Source organism: Electrophorus electricus, chromosome 22 (assembly GCF_013358815.1).
Source record: "Electrophorus electricus isolate fEleEle1 chromosome 22, fEleEle1.pri, whole genome shotgun sequence".
Classification (NCBI taxonomy): domain Eukaryota; kingdom Metazoa; phylum Chordata; class Actinopteri; order Gymnotiformes; family Gymnotidae; genus Electrophorus; species Electrophorus electricus.
Window position 1 is genome coordinate 1,206,089 of NC_049556.1, and position 18,444 is coordinate 1,224,532.

Below are 18,444 nucleotides of genomic sequence, written 5' to 3' on the forward strand. Positions count from 1 at the left end.
AAATGTAACTGATGTGTATACATAGTCTCAAATACTCAAATGCATATGAAAATACAAATATATAAACTGAAGAAAGTTCAGTCAGGGACAGGACATGGTGTTCATGGTGTTCAAGGTAAACTCAGTACAAGCTTAATTTCACTACATGGAGTCTCACCCTGCACTGTGATGTTGACAGAATTACTGCTCCAAGATTCAGAATTATAAAATTATTTTCTTGCCAACATACATCTGAGGCTCTGGTTAAATTGGTCTAATAATAAAGATGTGAAATCTTTAGATTCTGACCTCTGACTGAGACCCAGCTGTGTAGTGACTCTCCTCTCTCTGGGTGTTTACAGTAGTAGACACCCTCATCTGACTTTGAGACAGTACGGATGGTGATTTCTCCTTCAGTCTGGGTCTGGATGAGTGATCCATCTTTATATAAATCAGCTCTGAGGTGTGATGTGATAGTGGGGTGAAGTAAACAGTGTAGAGTCAGAGGATCTCCCTCAGTCACAGGATGGACAGAACTCTCCAGAATCACATCACCATCTAGAACAGAGAAATCACTTTACTCATCTTTTACAGAGAGAAGGATTCCAGCATGAATACTGAGTATTACACAACAGGGACACAGAACACACACACAATACACCCAATTATTGGAAAGCAGACTAACGTCTCTCTCTCTCTCTCTCTCTCTCTCTCACACACACACACACACACACACACACACACACACACACACACACACACACACTGAGAAGATGTTAAACAGCTTTTCTTATTAACTTGTTAACAGTTTTCTTAGTCAGTAACTGATAGTTCTATATATTGTGAACTATAATATAGTTATCAAACATTTCCTTTTCTCCTTAACTAGTGAGTGCATACATGCAGACTCACTGTGCACTGTGATGTTAACAGGATTGCTGCTCCCTCCAGATTCAGACTGACACCAGTACACTCCAGTGTGGGATGTGTGGAGGTATCTGATGGTGCATGTAGATCCTGTAACTGATCCCCTGAAAGATGAACAATCTGACACCCTCCCACTGTGTGTGTATCCTCTCACTCTCCATCCAGGAGAGTCACTCTGTCCCTCACAGCTCAGTGAGAGAGAGTCACCACTAAAGTGTTGAGTTCTGCTGGGACTGATGATCAGAGAAACTGCAGGAGACAGACCTTAGAAACAGAAATTATACATCACGTGTGTTATTGTTATTGTCTTATCATAGCAAAAGTGTAGTAAACACATTTAACACGGAAAGTTTAAAACCAGTTTGATGCTTCCTTTGATAATAGAAAACCGCTTTAATAATATCTAGTTAATAACATCTAGCTAGGCTTTTGATTGTATTTATGTGATTATCTGATGTTTCACACACACACACACACACACACACACACACACACACATACACACACTGTTGTATGTCCTCACCAGTGATCCATAGTGGCTGTGTGTTGCTGTACTGTGTCTGATAGGCTGATTCTCCTCTCTCTGCTATGCACACATAAACTCCTGTGTGATGTAGAGCAGCAGGACTGAGAGTGTAGGAGCCTGCAGCTCCTCTGCTGTCTGAGAGGAGCTCAACACAATACCTCAGAGAGCCATGAATGTCTGTTACTGGAGTTAAACATTCTCTGTAGGTAACAGCTCTGTACCAGCTGAATGTCCAGCCTGTAGAGGAGTCTCTGACCTCACAGCTTAGACTCACTGAGTCTCCTTCAGTCAGCCAGCTCTGTGGAGACACACTCAGTACTGCCTGGGGTATCACTGTAACACAGCAAATACAAGTTATTGGGTGTTTAAAATCACTCACACACAATAACAACCTTGCTATGAATGTCTATTGGCTGAATTCACAGTCCAAACTCACCTGACACAGTTAATGTAATAGCATTACTGATCTCTGAGCTCTGAGAGTCTCTTCCCCTGTACCCTCTGCAGGTGTATGTACCACTGTTATACTGTTCAACAAAGTTGAATGTGTATGTATTGGATGTGACGTATGGGTAGATACTGCTGCCATCTTTATACCAGCTGTATGTCCTCCAAGTGTCTCCTTCTCCCTGTATGTCACATCTGAGAGTCACAGTCTCTCCTCTGAACACATGATTATCAGGACTTACACTCACAACAGCTTTAACATGACCTGCAGAAACATTAAACATTTGAATTGTTCATTCAGTTACATTAAAAACAAATAAATTGCACAGATCTAAATCTAAATCTACTACACAAATCACATCTCTCTGATCTTGTACATGTTTTTAATACTGAATAAATCCATTAATTTAGGAGCACATAAATCATGTCCTGTAATAGATATGACAGCTTCCTTTTATTCAGAAAATCAAACATTTTATGATCTGCTTTGTCTTCCTTCTGTTAAAATCTATCACATGCTGCCCTTTAGTGGCCAATCTGTGCACATGGCCAAGACTCCCAAAGTGTTTTTTTTCAGTTAGGTTAAAACAAATATATTACACAGACATAAACCTAAATCCACCACACAAGTCACTGCTGTCTGGTCCTGTAGATGTTTTTAATACTGAATAAATCCATTAATTATAAAATACATATACTAAAATGCTAAATGTGTAAATTAATACATTTAAAATAGCAAATTTTCATAAATGTCTAATGACATCATTCCATCATTCCATGTTTCATCTAATAGCTGAATAGAGTTAGTAATGGCAGTTTGGGTTTTAAATAATATATAAACAGAATATAAATCACCTTGAGCAATTCCAGCTTGTACAAATGAAATCAGCACTATAAACATAAAAAGAGGGAACATATGAATATGAACAATGAAATCATTAATTTATTAAAGAAAACACATGAGAGCAAAACATTTCAGACACAATTAAAATAAAAGTATCATTGTTAATTTAACCATAAACACCTTAACATGCTGGTTACCACTATGTATAATTGTTCATTTAATAAAAACACCTTAACATGCTAGATAATGGTTTGAATAAATGTACATCTAAACTCTGCTTCAAAGGGAGTGGGGAAAATGACTGCTGTTTTCACAAGCACCCTAATTAAACAAAAGTGAAAGACATGACTCTGTCACGATAAACCATCATTAGAGAGCTTTAGAGTGCTGAAAGTTGTGAACACAAGGGGGCGTCAGTGATTTATGTTTCTGTGGACAGTGGTGTGTGCTGTGGGATGAACAGATTCACTACTGCTGTTTCACAGTTCCACAGTGTCTGTTACTTATGGACATCCTATCCAGCATTCTCTAAGTGTTTAGAGGGTTTATGAAGAATAAACACACTGTGTAACGTGGAGCGATAGAGAGCTGGACGCAGACGCTGAGAAGAGCGAGATTTATTAAGAGCAAATCCAGAATCTGGGTCATTAAGACAGTCCAGGGTCACAGCACCAATACGAACAGATCCAGGAAATATATTAAACAGAAAGCAAAACACGAAAATTGGAAAATAAATCAACAGGCAAACGGAGAGAAAACAGGGTACAGATACACAGACAACAAGGCAGAACCCAGAACACTGACTGAATAAACGTGAAACAAGACAAGAGCTCAGACAACGGCTTAGTACAAACACAATGAGCAGATAACAGCTAGAACAACCACCAGCAAGACACTGAGGAAAACACTGGGTTTAAAAACACAACCTAACAAGGTAGAAACGAGGAACAGGGGAAACTAATGAAGGCCAGAGAACTAAACGAGGGGCTGAACTAACGAAACTAAAACAAGGAATCACATGGAAATGAAAACGAGGATGGAAACAAAAAAAGAAAGAAGACGAATGCAGCGATGGGATCATGACACTGATTCACTAATCTGCTGAATTTGTGAACCTGTTTCTGAGATTTGTGTATGGGATTAATTTTTAAATAGTCATGCAGTATTAATAGGAGAAAATAAAAGTTTGTGAGCTGTTCTAGGACTGTAGACCTGTTGTGTACACGCCGTCTCTCTGCTACTATGACAGATTCATGTGGTAGTGGGTCCTTTGCTAGGGAGGTAGGTGTTGGTCTTGTTTGCGTGAGTGTGAGGGAGTCCTTTGTTGAGGAGGTTTTGTCTGTGAATTGAGCTTGTGATCAGCAGAGAGACTGAGGTTGGTGCTACAGCTGAATGACTGGGTCAATGTTCAACTGTGTGTGTTGTGGTTCATGCTACAGGGTTTCCTTTTATATCTACAAAACGAAGAGTCTCTTTTGTGTCAGGCTGATTACAGCCGGTCTGTGTTGGTCAAGATCATTCTTCCCCCTCTTAATATAAGTGTTTTCATTTATATTACAAACTGAAAAGGGTTAATAATGTTTGTCTTGTTTTCCTGTTGATCGTCACGTTCCTTCATTGTTTACTCACATTACATTTGTTGAAGTTACAGTATTTTTACACATTTAGTCTGTTAAAATCTTAATATACACAGTAGGTTACATTGTTCCATCACACTGTTGTAGTTATTAATTTACACAAACACACAAAACAGTCCAAGCAGTGGATGTTATCTGCTGATTTTCTACCGGGTTTGTTTGTAGTGAACTGAACTGTTTCAAAACCACACAGCATGTAGGTTTTCCCACTCATATCTGTGGTAATTCTTTGGGTTTGTTGTACGCTACTGACTTCTCTATTCCTAAATTATGTTGCTGTGACCCAAATCCCAAATATACAGATTGTGTAGTTTCTATAGTGATAGTGATGTCATGGCTGTGAACAGGCAGGTAGTTAGGAATCTTGGGGTTCCTCTTCACCCCACACTTTCACTTAAACCTCATGTCAGATCTCTCACTAAATCTGTTTATTTCTCCTCTAAAACGCTACCCCATGGTTTCAGTAGCGTCATGTATTGATCATTGTAATCCTCTCTTCACTGGTCTTACTGTTAAACTCTGACAAACTCATCTGCTAGAGTCGTAAGCGTCCATATCACATCCATATCAGCTACAATGATGTGCAGAAGTACACTGGTAACTGGTCTGTCCCCATTTTGAGTACAAACATGTACAAGAACTTCTCCTCCTGTTCTCCAGGCCAGTACATCAAACAGAACCCTTTCCATAACACATCTGGATACAGTGAGAACACCTGAGCACATGGAAGTGAAACTCTGATCCTCCCTTCTGAAGGAACTACACAACTAACACACATAATCTCATCAGTCAGGATCCTCAGACTGCACATTACCAACTTCTTATAGCACCTCTCACTCTAATGAAGACATAAAGAGAACATTTACTCACAGAGCACCACAGGGAGTGGACTGAGCTCCATACTGTCCCAGTAATGACGGACTGACTGACTGACTGACTGTGTGTGTTAAAAACACATCACTTCCTGTGTTCTGAGAATTAAAGTGCTTTATTATTTTAAGTGCCTTGACTGTCTGTGGTGTGTGTGCTAGATATAGTGAGGCCAAGTTCTCTGAGAAAGAGAGAAAACACTTCTGAGAAAGAGAGAAATAGAGGGAAAGAGAGAAATAGAGAAACACTTCTGAGAAAGAGAGAAATAGAGGGAAATATACATAGACAGAGAGAAGGGGATGGAGCGAGAAAGAGAGAGAGAGAGAGAGAGAGAGAGAGAGAGAGAGAGAGAGAGAGAGAGAGAGAGAGGTCGTGGTTTCCATTTTATATAAAGTGTCTGTACTGTGTGGTGTGTATGTAGGACACAGCGAGGCCAACTCTTCATCATCATTATTATAAATAATATTATTCATTTGAACTCATTAATTTAATGTAAATGTGTTGAATACTTGGGGAAAGAATGTTTTGCAGATCTCTAAAACCTCCTTTAGTGGACACAGACTGTGTGGTTCCTTCCTCTTTCCATGATGATCTCACATTTTACTTCTCTCTCAAAGACACACACACACATACACACATACACACTCACACACACACACACACACACACACACACACACACACACACACTCACACACACACATACACATACACACACACACACACACACACACACACACTCACACATACAAAGCATACAAAGAATAACAGCAAATGTTCACTCTAGAATATTTTCCTTCTGTAAGATAGTGAGACCAACCCTTCACCAAATCTAATATGACATATTATTATTATTCTTCTCAGTCTTTCCTCTGTGTGTACTGGGGTGGGTCACTTTTAGTGCTGCTCCAGGACCTCCATGCTGGGGGAGGGAACAGGAGGCAGCGCTGATCCACTTCTCTCCCCTGGAGCAGTTTGTCCTGCTCCAGCACACAAGGGTAGCAGTCAGAGGAAGAGCACTAGAGAATTCCTCAGGGTGTCTCACAGGGACAGACACACGTGTTCTAGTATCAAGCCCTCATCACTCAGACACCACAGTAAGATGATCACACTCTAAACACTTTAACACCAGATCCATGCAAACTCAACACAAAGTTTGTGGAGAGTAGAAAAGAGAATGTGCAGGTGAAAGAAGAGAGAATTAATTCTGATTCTGCACACTTTAAATTAATATTGTTAAACACCACTGAGTATCAATAACATGAAGTAGAGAGCAGGTCACTATTTATCACCTCTAACAGTCCATAACACCCACCACCCTGCACTTCCTCCCTCTGCTACACAGCTGAAATAGAACAGAAACCACAACACTCACCTCCCTCTGAACTCATGCCTCCATTTTATTAATGTGTGTGTTTGTGTGCATGTGTGTGTGTGTGTGTGTGTGTGTGTGTGTGTGTATGTGTGGGTGTGTGTGTATGTGTGTGTGTGGGTGTGTGTGTGTGAGTGTGTATGTGTGTGTGTGTGTGTGTGTGTGTGTGTGTGTGTGTGTGTGTGTGTGTGTGTGTGTGTGTGTGTGAGTGTGTGTATGTGTATCCAGGGGATGTTGTGGGGTATTAATAATCTATTGCTTCTACAGAGTCTTGGTTGTTGTTTTTGAGACACAGAGGTACATAAAGATGAGTGATGGATGGTAACTGCAGGGTTGATGTTAAAGATAGTAGATAAGTATTTGGAGACTTGTTTGAGGCCTCTTGTGGCTGGGAGAGAGTTTTATTATTATACGAGATATTGATGAGATATAATATATATTATTATCCGAGATATTGATGAGATATAATATATATTATTATACGAGATATTGATGAGATATAATATATATTATTATACGAGATATTGATGAGATATAATATTATATATTATTATACGAGATATTGATGAGATATAATATATATTATTATACGAGATATTGATGAGATATAATATATATTATTATATGAGATATTGATGAGATATAATATATATCATTATACGAGATATTGATGAGATATAATATATATTATTATACGAGAACCGAACACTGAGCGATAAGCCGTCACTTCAACAACATTTCGTGCTTTTCTTCAGCTAAATCAGGTTGTTCTTTGGGTCGTGTAGCGCTAAAACGCTGTAAATGACGTTAGAGACGTCAGTTCATCCCCACGAGTTTGACTGAACTGATATAATCTGTATTACAGGCGAGACGAGGAGACAAGGCATCAGTGGACAAGAGGGATGTTTTTTCTTTTTAATCAGCTAAAGCTATTGTGTGTCTACAGTGTACCAGCGTTACAGGAGTGATTAACTAAAAATACATTTTCAAAAGATAATGAATGATCTGAAAAGCTTATATGGAGACTGAACCCAAAGCCTCATAGATGGAAATCATGCACTCTACCACTGAGCTACATACTCTTCTGTGATATACACTTAATGTAAATGTAATGTTACAACAATACTGAGCACATCTACTCTAATGCTACACGCTGTCTAATAGGGTCCAACAACACTAAGGTAACCTAGGTTAGGTTAGCTAGCGTTAACCTACTAGTCTGTTGATCCATTGAATTTAAACATTAAAACATTAACATTTAAGTGCCTAATTAAGCCCTATTATATCATTTAAAGATTTATAGATGCAGTGCTTGAGTAAGTCTGGGTTCAGAATGTGTAATTATACACAGGACATCAAATATTCAAATATACATCAGATATAGAGGGGCAGTAGTGAGTAACACTGGGTCTGGGTGTGTTTGTGAGAATGATTGCTGGTGCACAATCTGCTGGATGGAACTGGCTGAGAAAGACACTTTACTGTTAACATTACTGTTAATAAACGTCCCCATTAACATTACTGTTAATAAACGTCCCCATTAACATTACTGTTAATAAAAGTCCCCATTAACTATATAATTAATAAAAGTCCCCATTAAATATACTGTTAATAAAAGTCCCCATTAACTACTCTGTTAAGAAAAAAGTCCCCATTACCTATACCATTAATAAAAGTCCTGATTAACTACTATACTGGTAATAAAAAGGTCCCCATTAACTTTACTGTTAAAAGCCCCATACTGTTAATGAAAAGCCCAAATTAACTATGCTGTAAAAGCCCCCAGTAACCATACTGTTAATAAAAGACCCTATTACATTTACAAATAAAATCCTCCATTACCTATACCATTAATAAAAGTCCCCATAAACATATACTGTAAATTAAAGTCCCCATTAACTATAATATTAATAAAAGTCCCCATTATCTATACTGTTAATAAAAGCCCATTATAAGGAGCTTCTCTTATGTTTCTATCAGTGCTGGATCTGTGTTTGCTGAAGGTTCTCAGACTGTAACAGAGACTGGAGGAGGAGGAGGAGGAACCAGGACCTGTACACATGTTAACTGTTAATAAAAGTCCCCATTAACCTTACTGGTAATAAAAGTCCCTAGTAACCTTACTGGTAATAAAAGTGCACATTAACTTTACTGTTAAAAAAAGACCACATTAACTATACCATTAAAAAAAGTCCTGATTAACTATATCATTAATAAAAGTCAGGGAATCAGGCCCTGTACACACGTCTGCAGACCACTGAGTGAAACACACACCAGCTCTACATCACAGGGAAACAAGACTTGCTCACTCTTACAACACACGTGTAAATGACATGAAAGGATTGGAATGATTTAATTATATAAAAGGCATCAAAATACTAAGACCTGTATGATAGAGTTGTACACCTGTAACATAGAGCTGTACACCTGTATGATAGAGCTGATGATATGTTCTATTCTAAGTTTTGTGAAGGGTAAATAGAAGGATATAAAATGTAGTACCATTGAGAGCCACAAGAGGCATCTCAGCACAGTGAGGTCAAGAGTAAATGGGGCCTCAAACACGTGTCCAAATACTATCTTTAACATCAACCCTGCAGTTACCATCCATCACTCATATTTATGTACCTCTGTATCTCAGAAACAACAACAAAGACTCTACAGAGATTATTAATACCCCAAAACATCCCCTGGACACACACACACACACACACAGTCACACACACACACACACACACACACACTCACACACACACACACACACACACACACACACACACACACACACACACACACACACACACACACACAAACACACACATGCACATGCACACACAGACACACACACACAGACACACATGCACATGCACACACACACGCACGTGCACGCGCGCGCGCACACACACACACGTGTCACACACACACATGCGCGCGCATGCGCACACACACACACACAGATTTCAGGTTTACGAGTTTGAATAGTTTAAAGTGATACCTTTGGCTTTCATTGTTGTTTTACCTTTGAGTGTGTGTGTGTGTGTGTGTGTGTGTGTGTGTGTGTGTGTGTGTGTGTGTGTGTGTGTGTGTGTGTGTGTGTGTGTGTGAGTGTGTGTGTGTGTGTATATATGTTTGTGTGTGTGTGTGTGCTAATCAGACCATCTCTCATCACTGTAAGTAGTTACATTGCCATATATGGACACTGTTTGCTTCTGTACTCCAGCACACTAAATGTAAAATGAATCCACCATAACTGTTACCGTGCAGAACCTCGAGCGTATTTGCATCTACACTGAGTGAACCATACAGGAACCACACACCCTGTTTTCTCGGGTTTTTCTAATCAGAACGGTGTGGCTGTCTGGCTGCTTGTACAGTAGTCTACACCATGTACCCGTGTAATATGTGTGTGGAGGACATTAGGAAATAAAATGATCTCTAGACACATTAACTCTTATTTACCATCACCTGTCTTGCTGCTGACAGGACCGACATCTCTTGACTGCAACATAACAGGGTTTTCTAACTCTGCAGGAATTATATAGTGACTGCTGTCCCTTTGAGGAACTTGGACTCAGTAGTGGACCAAAAGTCCATCGCACACAAACGACTTCATTTAAAAGCTTTTGATTGGTCACTTGTATTGTTTGTAATCAGGGTAATAAGTGCCAATACTATCAAAGCCACTGCTACATGATGGAATATGATTTCTATATAACAAACATATTTTTTCACAGCATTTAGCAACACACAATTTTAACTGAGTACAGTTAACTGAGTATAAGTTGAGCGTTAAGGGTCTTGCTCAGGGGCCCAACAATGGTAACTTGGCAATGAATGTTGAACCAGCAACCTTCCAATTACAAGTCTACCTTAACCCCTGAGCTAGATTTTCTCTTCCTTTTGTTTGATGTTCCAGAGAGCTGAAGACTGAGCTGAAGTTAAGGGGAAACAGAGTCAGCCATTTAAAATCTACCACATTAATAAGACTTAGAAAATCTAGCACACATTAACATTAACAACGATTATTATAAGAGAACCGAACACTGAGCGGTAAGCCGTCACTTCAACAGCATTTCGTACTTTTCTTGAGGTAAATCAGGATGTTATTTGGGTCGTGTAGCGCTAAAACGCTGTAAATGACGTTAGAGACGCCTGTTCATCCCCACGAGTTTGACTGAACTGATATAATCTGTATGGCGCACTGTCTCCCTCTAGTGGTAAGAACAGGGTATTACAGGCGAGACGAGACAAGGCGTCAGTGGACAAGAGGGATGTTTTTTTTTTTTCTTTTTAATCAGCTAAAGCTACTGTGTGTCTACGGTGTGCCAGCGTTACATGCGTATTTAACTAAACAATATTTTCAAAAGATAATGAATAATATTATTAATATTATAATATGATTGCTGGTGCATAACCTGCTGGATGGAACTGGCTGAGAAAGACGCTTTACTGTTAACATTACTGTTAATAAAAGTCCCCATTAAAATTACTGTTAATAAAAGTACCCAATAACTACAATGTTAAGAAAAAAGTCCCCATTACCTTCACCATTAATGAAAGTCCAGATTAATTACTATAATGGTAATACAAAAGCCCCCATTAACCATAATGTTAATAAAAGTCCCCATTACATTTACAAATAAAATACTCCATTATCTAAAAGTCCCCATTAACTATTTACTCTATTATCTTTACTATTAATTAAAAAAAACCATTAACTATACCGTGTCCCCCAATTATCTATTTTGTAAATTAAAGTCTTGATTAACGATACTGTTAATAAAAGTCCCCAATTAACTATAATGTAAATAAAAGTGCCCATAAACATATACTGTTAATAAAAGTCCCCAATTAACTATAATGTAAATAAAAGTCCCCATAAACATATACTGTTAATAAAAGTCCCCATTAACTATATTATTAATAAAAGCCCATTATAAGGAGCTTCTCTTGTGTTTCTATCAGCACTGGATCTGTGTTTGCTGAAGGTTCTCAGACTGTAACAGAGACTGGAGGAGAAGGAGGAAGAACCAGGACCTGTACACATGTTAACTGTTAATAAAAGTCCCCATTAACCTTACTGGTAATAAAAGTCCCTAGTAACCTTACTGGTAATAAAAGTGCACATTAACTTTACTGTTAAAAAAAGACCACATTAACTATACCATTAAAAAAAGTCCTGATTAACTATATCATTAATAAAAGTCAGGGAATCAGGCCCTGTACACACGTCTGCAGACCACTGAGTGAAACACACACCAGCTCTACATCACAGGGAAACAAGACTTGCTCACTCTTACAACACACGTGTAAATGACATGAAAGGATTGGAATGATTTAATTATATAAAAGGCATCAAAATACTAAGACCTGTATGATAGAGTTGTACACCTGTAACATAGAGCTGTACACCTGTATGATAGAGCTGATGATATGTTCTATTCTAAGTTTTGTGAAGGGTAAATAGAAGGATATAAAATGTAGTACCACTGAGAGCCACAAGAGGCATCTCAGCACAGTGAGGTCAAGAGTAAATGGGGCCTCAAACACGTGTCCAAATACTATCTTTAACATCAACCCTGCAGTTACCATCCAACACTCATATTTATGTACCTCTGTATCTCAGAAACAACAACAAAGACTCTACAGAGATTATTAATACCCCAAAACATCCCCTGGACACACACACACACACACACAGTCACACACACACACACACACACACACTCACACACACACACACACACACACACACACACACACACACACACACACACACACACACAAACACACACATGCACATGCACACACAGACACACACACACAGACACACATGCACATGCACACACACACGCACGTGCACGCGCGCGCGCACACACACACGTGTCACACACACACATGCGCGCGCATGCGCACACACACACACACACATACACGCGCGCACACACACACACACTCACACACACACATGCATGCACAAACACTAATGCAACCAAATACACACCCATACACACACATACACACACATACACAAACAGACATGCACGCACACACACATGCAAGCACAAACACACATGCACCCTAATACACACACGCACACACACATATAGAAATAACATAAATGGAGGCATGAGATCAGAGGGAGGTGAGTGTTGTGGTTTCTGTTTTATTTCAGCTGTGTAGCAGAGGGAGGAAGTGCAGGGTGGTGGGTGTTATGGACTGTTAGAGCTGATAAATAGTGACCTGCTCTCTACTTTGTGTTACTGATATTCTGTGGTGTTTAACAATATTAATTTAAAGTGTGCAGAATCATCCTTAATTCTCTCTTCTTTCACCTGCACATTCTCTTTTTTACTCTCCACAAACTTTGTGCTGAGTTTGCATGGATCTGGTGTTAAAGTGTTTAAAGTGTGTGTGTGTGTGTGTGTGTGTGTGTGTGTGTGTGTGTGTGTGTGTGTGTGTGTGTGTGTGTGTGTCTTTGAGATAGAGAAGTAAAATGTAAGATCATTATGGAAAGAGGAAAGAACTGGAACCACACAGTCTGAAAAATTGAAACCATGGCCTCTTCTTTCTCTCTCTCACTCTCTCTCTCTCTCTCTCTCTCTCTCTCTCTGTCTCTCTCTCTAACCACTCGCTCTATGTCTATCTCTCAGTATTTCTCTCTTTCTCAGAAGTGTGCTTTGACTAGAGAACACAGGAAGTGATGAGTCTTTAACACACACAGTCACTCAGTTTGTCCATCATTATTGGGACAGTATGGAGCTCAGTCCACTCCCTGTGGTGCTCTGTGAGTAAATGTTCTCTTTATGTCTTCATTAGAGTCAGAGGTGCTGTATGAAGTTGATAATGTGCAGTCTGAGGATCCTGACTGATGAGATTATGTGGGTTGGTTGTGTAGTTTCCTCAGAAGGGAGGATTAGAGTTTCACTTCCATGTGCTCAGGTGTTCTCACTGTTTCCAGATGTGTTATGGAAAGGGTTTTGTTTGATGTACTGGGCTGGAGAACAGGACGAGAAGTTCTTGTACATGTTTGTACTCAAAATGGGAACAGACCAGTTACCAGTGTACTTCTACACATCAGTGTAGCTGATGAAACACAGAGGTCATATGGACGCTCACGACTCTAGCAGATGTGTTTGTCAGAGTTTAACAGTAAGACCAGTGAAAAGAGGATTACAATGATCAACACTAGAGCTACTGAAACCATGGAGTAGAGTTTTAGAGGAGAAATAAAAAGATTTAGTGAGGGATCTAACATGAGGTTCAAGTGAAAGTGTGGGGTGAAGAAGAACCCCAAGATTCATAACTACCTGCACAGGGTTGACAGCCATGACATCACTATCACTATAGAAACTTGACAGTCTGTATATTTGGGATTTGGATCATACCAACATAATTTAGGAATTGAGAAGTCCGTAGACTACAACAAACCCAAAGAATGACCACAGATATGAGTGGGAAAACCTACATGCTGTGTGGTGTTGAAACAGTTCAGTACAGAGTACAAACAAACCCTCTAGAAAATCAGCAGATAACATCCACTGCTTGGACTGTTTTGTGTATTTGTGTAAATTAAGACCTACAACAGTGTGATGGAACAATGTAACCTACTGTGTATATTAAGATTTTAACAGACTAAATGTGTAAAAATACTGTAACTTCAACAAATGTAATGTGAGTAAACAATAAAGGAAGGTGACGATCAACAGGAAATGACCAAGATAAACATTATTAACCGTTTGCTTTTTGTAATATAAATGAAAACACTTATATTAAGAGGCGGAAGAATGATCTTGACCAACATAGTCTGGCTGTAATCAGCCTGACACAAGAGAGACTCTTCATTTTATAGATATGAAAGGAAACACTGTGACATGAACCTCAACACACAGAACTCCACTGGATTCTTTTTCAGAGCTTCATGTTATCAGCAGAAATGGGGAGATGGAGAACAACAGTTCTACAGTCATGGAACATCTCACAAACACTTTTATTTTGTCCCATTAATACTGCATGACTATTTAACAATTAATCCTATACACGAATCTCAGAAACAAATTCACAAATTCAGCAGATTTGTGAATCAGTGTTACGATCCCGAGCGTCGCTGCATTCACCTGCTTTCAGTTTCTGTTTCCATCCTGATTTTCATTTCCATGTGATTTCCATGGATTTCATTTCCATATGTGATTCCTTGTTTTGGTTTCGTTAGTTCAGCCCCTCGTTTAGTTCTCTGTCCTTCATTAGTTTCCCCTGTTCCTCGTTTCTACTTTGTTAGGTTGTGTTTTTAAACCCAGTGTTTTCCTCAGTGTCTTGCTGGTCATTGTTCTAGCCGTTATCTCCTCATTGTGTTTGTACTAAGCCGTTGTCTGAGCTCTTGTCTTGTTTTCGTTTATTCAGTCAGTGTTCTGGGTTCTGCCTTGTTGTCTGTGTATCTGTACCCTGTTTTCTCTCGGTTTGCCTGTTGATTTATTTTCCAGATTTTGTACTTTTTGTTTAATATATTTCCTGGATCTGTTCGTATCTGTGCTATGACCCTGGACTGTCTTAATGACCCAGATTCTGGATTTGCCCTTAATAAATCTCGCTCTTCTCAGTGTCTGCGTCCAGCTCTCTATCACTCCACATTACACAGTGTGTGTTTTCTTCATATAACCTTCTAAACACTTAGAGAATGCTGGATAGGATGTCCATAAGTAATAGACACGGTGGAACTGTGAAACAGCAGTAGTGAATCTGCTCATACCACAGCACACACCACTGTCCACAGAAACATAAATCACTGACGCCCCCTTGTGTTCAAAACCTTCAGCACTCTAAACTACACTAAATGTGTTTTATCGTGAAAGATTCGTTTCTTTCTCTATTTTGGTCACTTTCTCCACTCCCTTTGAGTTTAAATGAAAATTTATTAAAAGTTATCTAGCATGTTAAAGTGTCTTGTTTTGTTTTTTTTATTTAAATGAACAGTTGTACATACTTTTATTTTTACTGTTTTTAAAATGTGTTTTTTTTAATTGTGTTTTTTAATAAATTAATTATTTCATTGTTCATATTCATATGTTCCCTCTTTTATGTTTATAGTGCTGATTTCATTTGTTCAAGCTGGACTTGCTCAAGGTGATTTATATTCTGTTTATATATTATTTAAAACCCAAACTGCCATTACTAACTCTATTCAACTATTAGATGAAACATGGTATGATGGAATGATGTAATGAGACATTTATGAAAAAATGCTATTTTAAATGTATTAATTTACACATTTAGCATTTTAGTATATGTATTTTATAATTAATGAATTTATTTAGTATTAAAACATGTGCAGGACCAGACAACACTGACTGGTGTGGTAGATTTAGATTTAGATCTGTGTAATTTATTTGTTTTCAAAGTAACTGAATGAAGAATTCAAATGTTTAATGTTTCTGCAGGTCATGTGAAAGCTGTTGTGAGTGTAAGTCCTGATAATCACGTGTTCAGAGGAGAGACTATGACTCTCAGATGTGACATACGGCTAGAAGGAGACACTGGGTGGATATACAGCTGGTATAAGGATGGCAACAGTATCTACCCATACGTCACATCCAATACATACACATTCAACTTTGTTCTACAGTATGACAGTGGTACATACACCTGCAGAGGGTACAGGGAAAGAGACTCTCAGAGCTCAGAGATCAGTAATGCTATTACATTAACTGTGTCAGGTGAGTTTGGACTGTGAATTTAGCCAATAGACATTCATAGCAAGGTTGTTATTGTGTGTACGTGATTTTAAACACAGAGCATTTTATATTTGCTGTGTTACAGAGAGAGCCCAGGCAGTACTGAGTGTGTCTCCACAGATCTGGCTGACTGAAGGAGACTCAGTGAGTCTAAGCTGTGAGGTCAGAGACTCCTCTACAGGCTGGACATTCAGCTGGTACAGAGCTGTTCCCTACAGAGAATGTTTAACTCCAGTAACAGACATTCATGACTCTGTGAGGTATTGTTTTGAAATCCTCTCAGACAGCATCAGAGGAGCTGGAGGCTCCTACACTCTCAGTCCTGCTGCTCTACATCACACAGGAGTTTATGTGTGCGGAGCAGAGAGAGGAGAACCAACCTATCAGACACAGTACAGCAACACACAGCCACTATGGATCACTGGTGAGGACATACAACAGCTGTGTGTGTGTGTGTGTGTGTGTGTGTGTGTGTGTGTGTGTGTGTTTGTGAAACATCAATCACTGTCATAAACACAATCAAGAGCTTAGTCATATGTTATTAATTAGATGTCATTAGTAGTTTTCAATCATCAAAGGAGGCATCAAACCGGTTGTAATCTTTCCATGTTAAATGTGTTCACTACACTTCTGCTATGATAAGACAATAACAATAACACACGTGATGTATCATTTCTGTTTCTAAGGTCTGTCTCCTCCAGTCTCTCTGATCATCAGTCCCAGCAGAACTCAACACTTTAGAGGTGACTCTCTCTCACTGAGCTGTGAGGGACAGAGTGACTCTCCTGGATGGAGAGTGAGAGGATACACACACAGTGGGAATGTGTCAGATTGTTCATCAGACTGGGGATCAGTTACAGGATCTTCATGCACCATCAGATACCTCTACACAACACACACTGGAGTGTACTGGTGTCAGTCTGAATCTGGAGGGAGCAGCAATCCTGTTAACATCACAGTGCACAGTGAGTCTGCATGTATGCACTCACTAGTTAAGGAGAAAAGGAAATGTTTGATAACAGGATATTATAGTTCACAATATATAGAACTATCAGTTACTGACTAAGAAAACTGTTAACTAGAGTTAGTAAGAAAAGCTGTTTAACATCTTCTCAGTGTGTGTGTGTGTGTGTGTGTGTGTGTGTGTGTGTGTGTGTGTGAGAGAGAGAGAGAGAGAGAGAGAGAGAGAGAGAGAGAGAGAGAGAGAGAGAGAGAGATTCTACTTTCTACTTTATTGTGTTAATGTTCTGTGTCCCTGTTATGTATTACTCAGTATTCATGCTGGAATCCTTCTCTCTGTAATAGATGAGTAAAGTGATTTCTCTGTTCTAGATGGTGATGTGATTCTGGAGAGGTCTGTCCATCCTGTGACTGAGGGAGATCCTCTGACTCTACACTGTTTACTTCACCCCACTATCACATCACACCTCAGAGCTGATTTATATAAAGATGGATCACGCATCCAGACCCAGACTGCAGGAGAAATCACCATCCGTACTGTCTCAAAGTCAGATGAGGGTGTCTACTACTGTAAACACCCAGAGAGAGGAGAGTCACCACACAGCTGGGTCTCAGTCAGAGGTCAGAATCTAAAGATTTCACATCTTTATTATTACACTAATTTAACCAGAGCTTCAAATTTAACCATAGCTTCAAATGTATGTTAGCAAGAAAATCATTTTATAATTCTGAATCTTGGAGCAGTAATCCTGTGAACATCACAGTGCAGGGTGAGACTCGATGTAATGAATTTACGCTTGTACTGAGTTTACTCTGAACACCATGAACACCATGTCCTGTCCCTGACTGAACTCTCTTCAGTTTATTTATTTGTATTTTCATATGCATTTGAGTATTTGAGCCTATGGATATACATTACTTACATTTAGTCATTCAAGCCATGTAAAGTTACTGTTACCCATCATTTTCTAAGAGACAGAATAGATGTTTTTTATATAGTCTATCCACAGCAGAAATAGGAAATCAAACAGCCCCATCTTGTGGTGTGAATCAGTATTTACATAAATGCAACAAAGTGTTCACATGGAATCCAGTTACATTAATTAAGGCTTAAATCTACATGTAATACACTCATTTATTTTAGAGAAATAAAAT

General features: G+C 39.0%; 2 long non-coding RNA genes across 2 annotated transcripts in view; both read right to left on the minus strand.

Moving 5' to 3' along the window:
- Positions 1-294: 294 nt before the first annotated feature.
- On the minus strand, positions 295-1,461 carry LOC118240596. Its single transcript, XR_004775507.1, has 3 exons — positions 1,430-1,461; positions 892-1,170; positions 295-537 (listed from the first exon to the last, which is right to left on the minus strand). It is a non-coding gene; the product is annotated as an uncharacterized LOC118240596 (long non-coding RNA).
- A 650-nt stretch (positions 1,462-2,111) lies between these two features.
- The window catches only part of LOC118240603, a 32,724-nt gene continuing 16,391 nt past the window's right edge, over positions 2,112-18,444 (minus strand). Inside the window, exons 2-3 of the long non-coding RNA XR_004775516.1 lie at positions 2,735-2,770; positions 2,112-2,144 (exon numbers count right to left, since the gene is read on the minus strand). This is a non-coding gene — a long non-coding RNA (uncharacterized LOC118240603). The remainder of the gene's footprint in view (positions 2,145-2,734; positions 2,771-18,444) is intronic.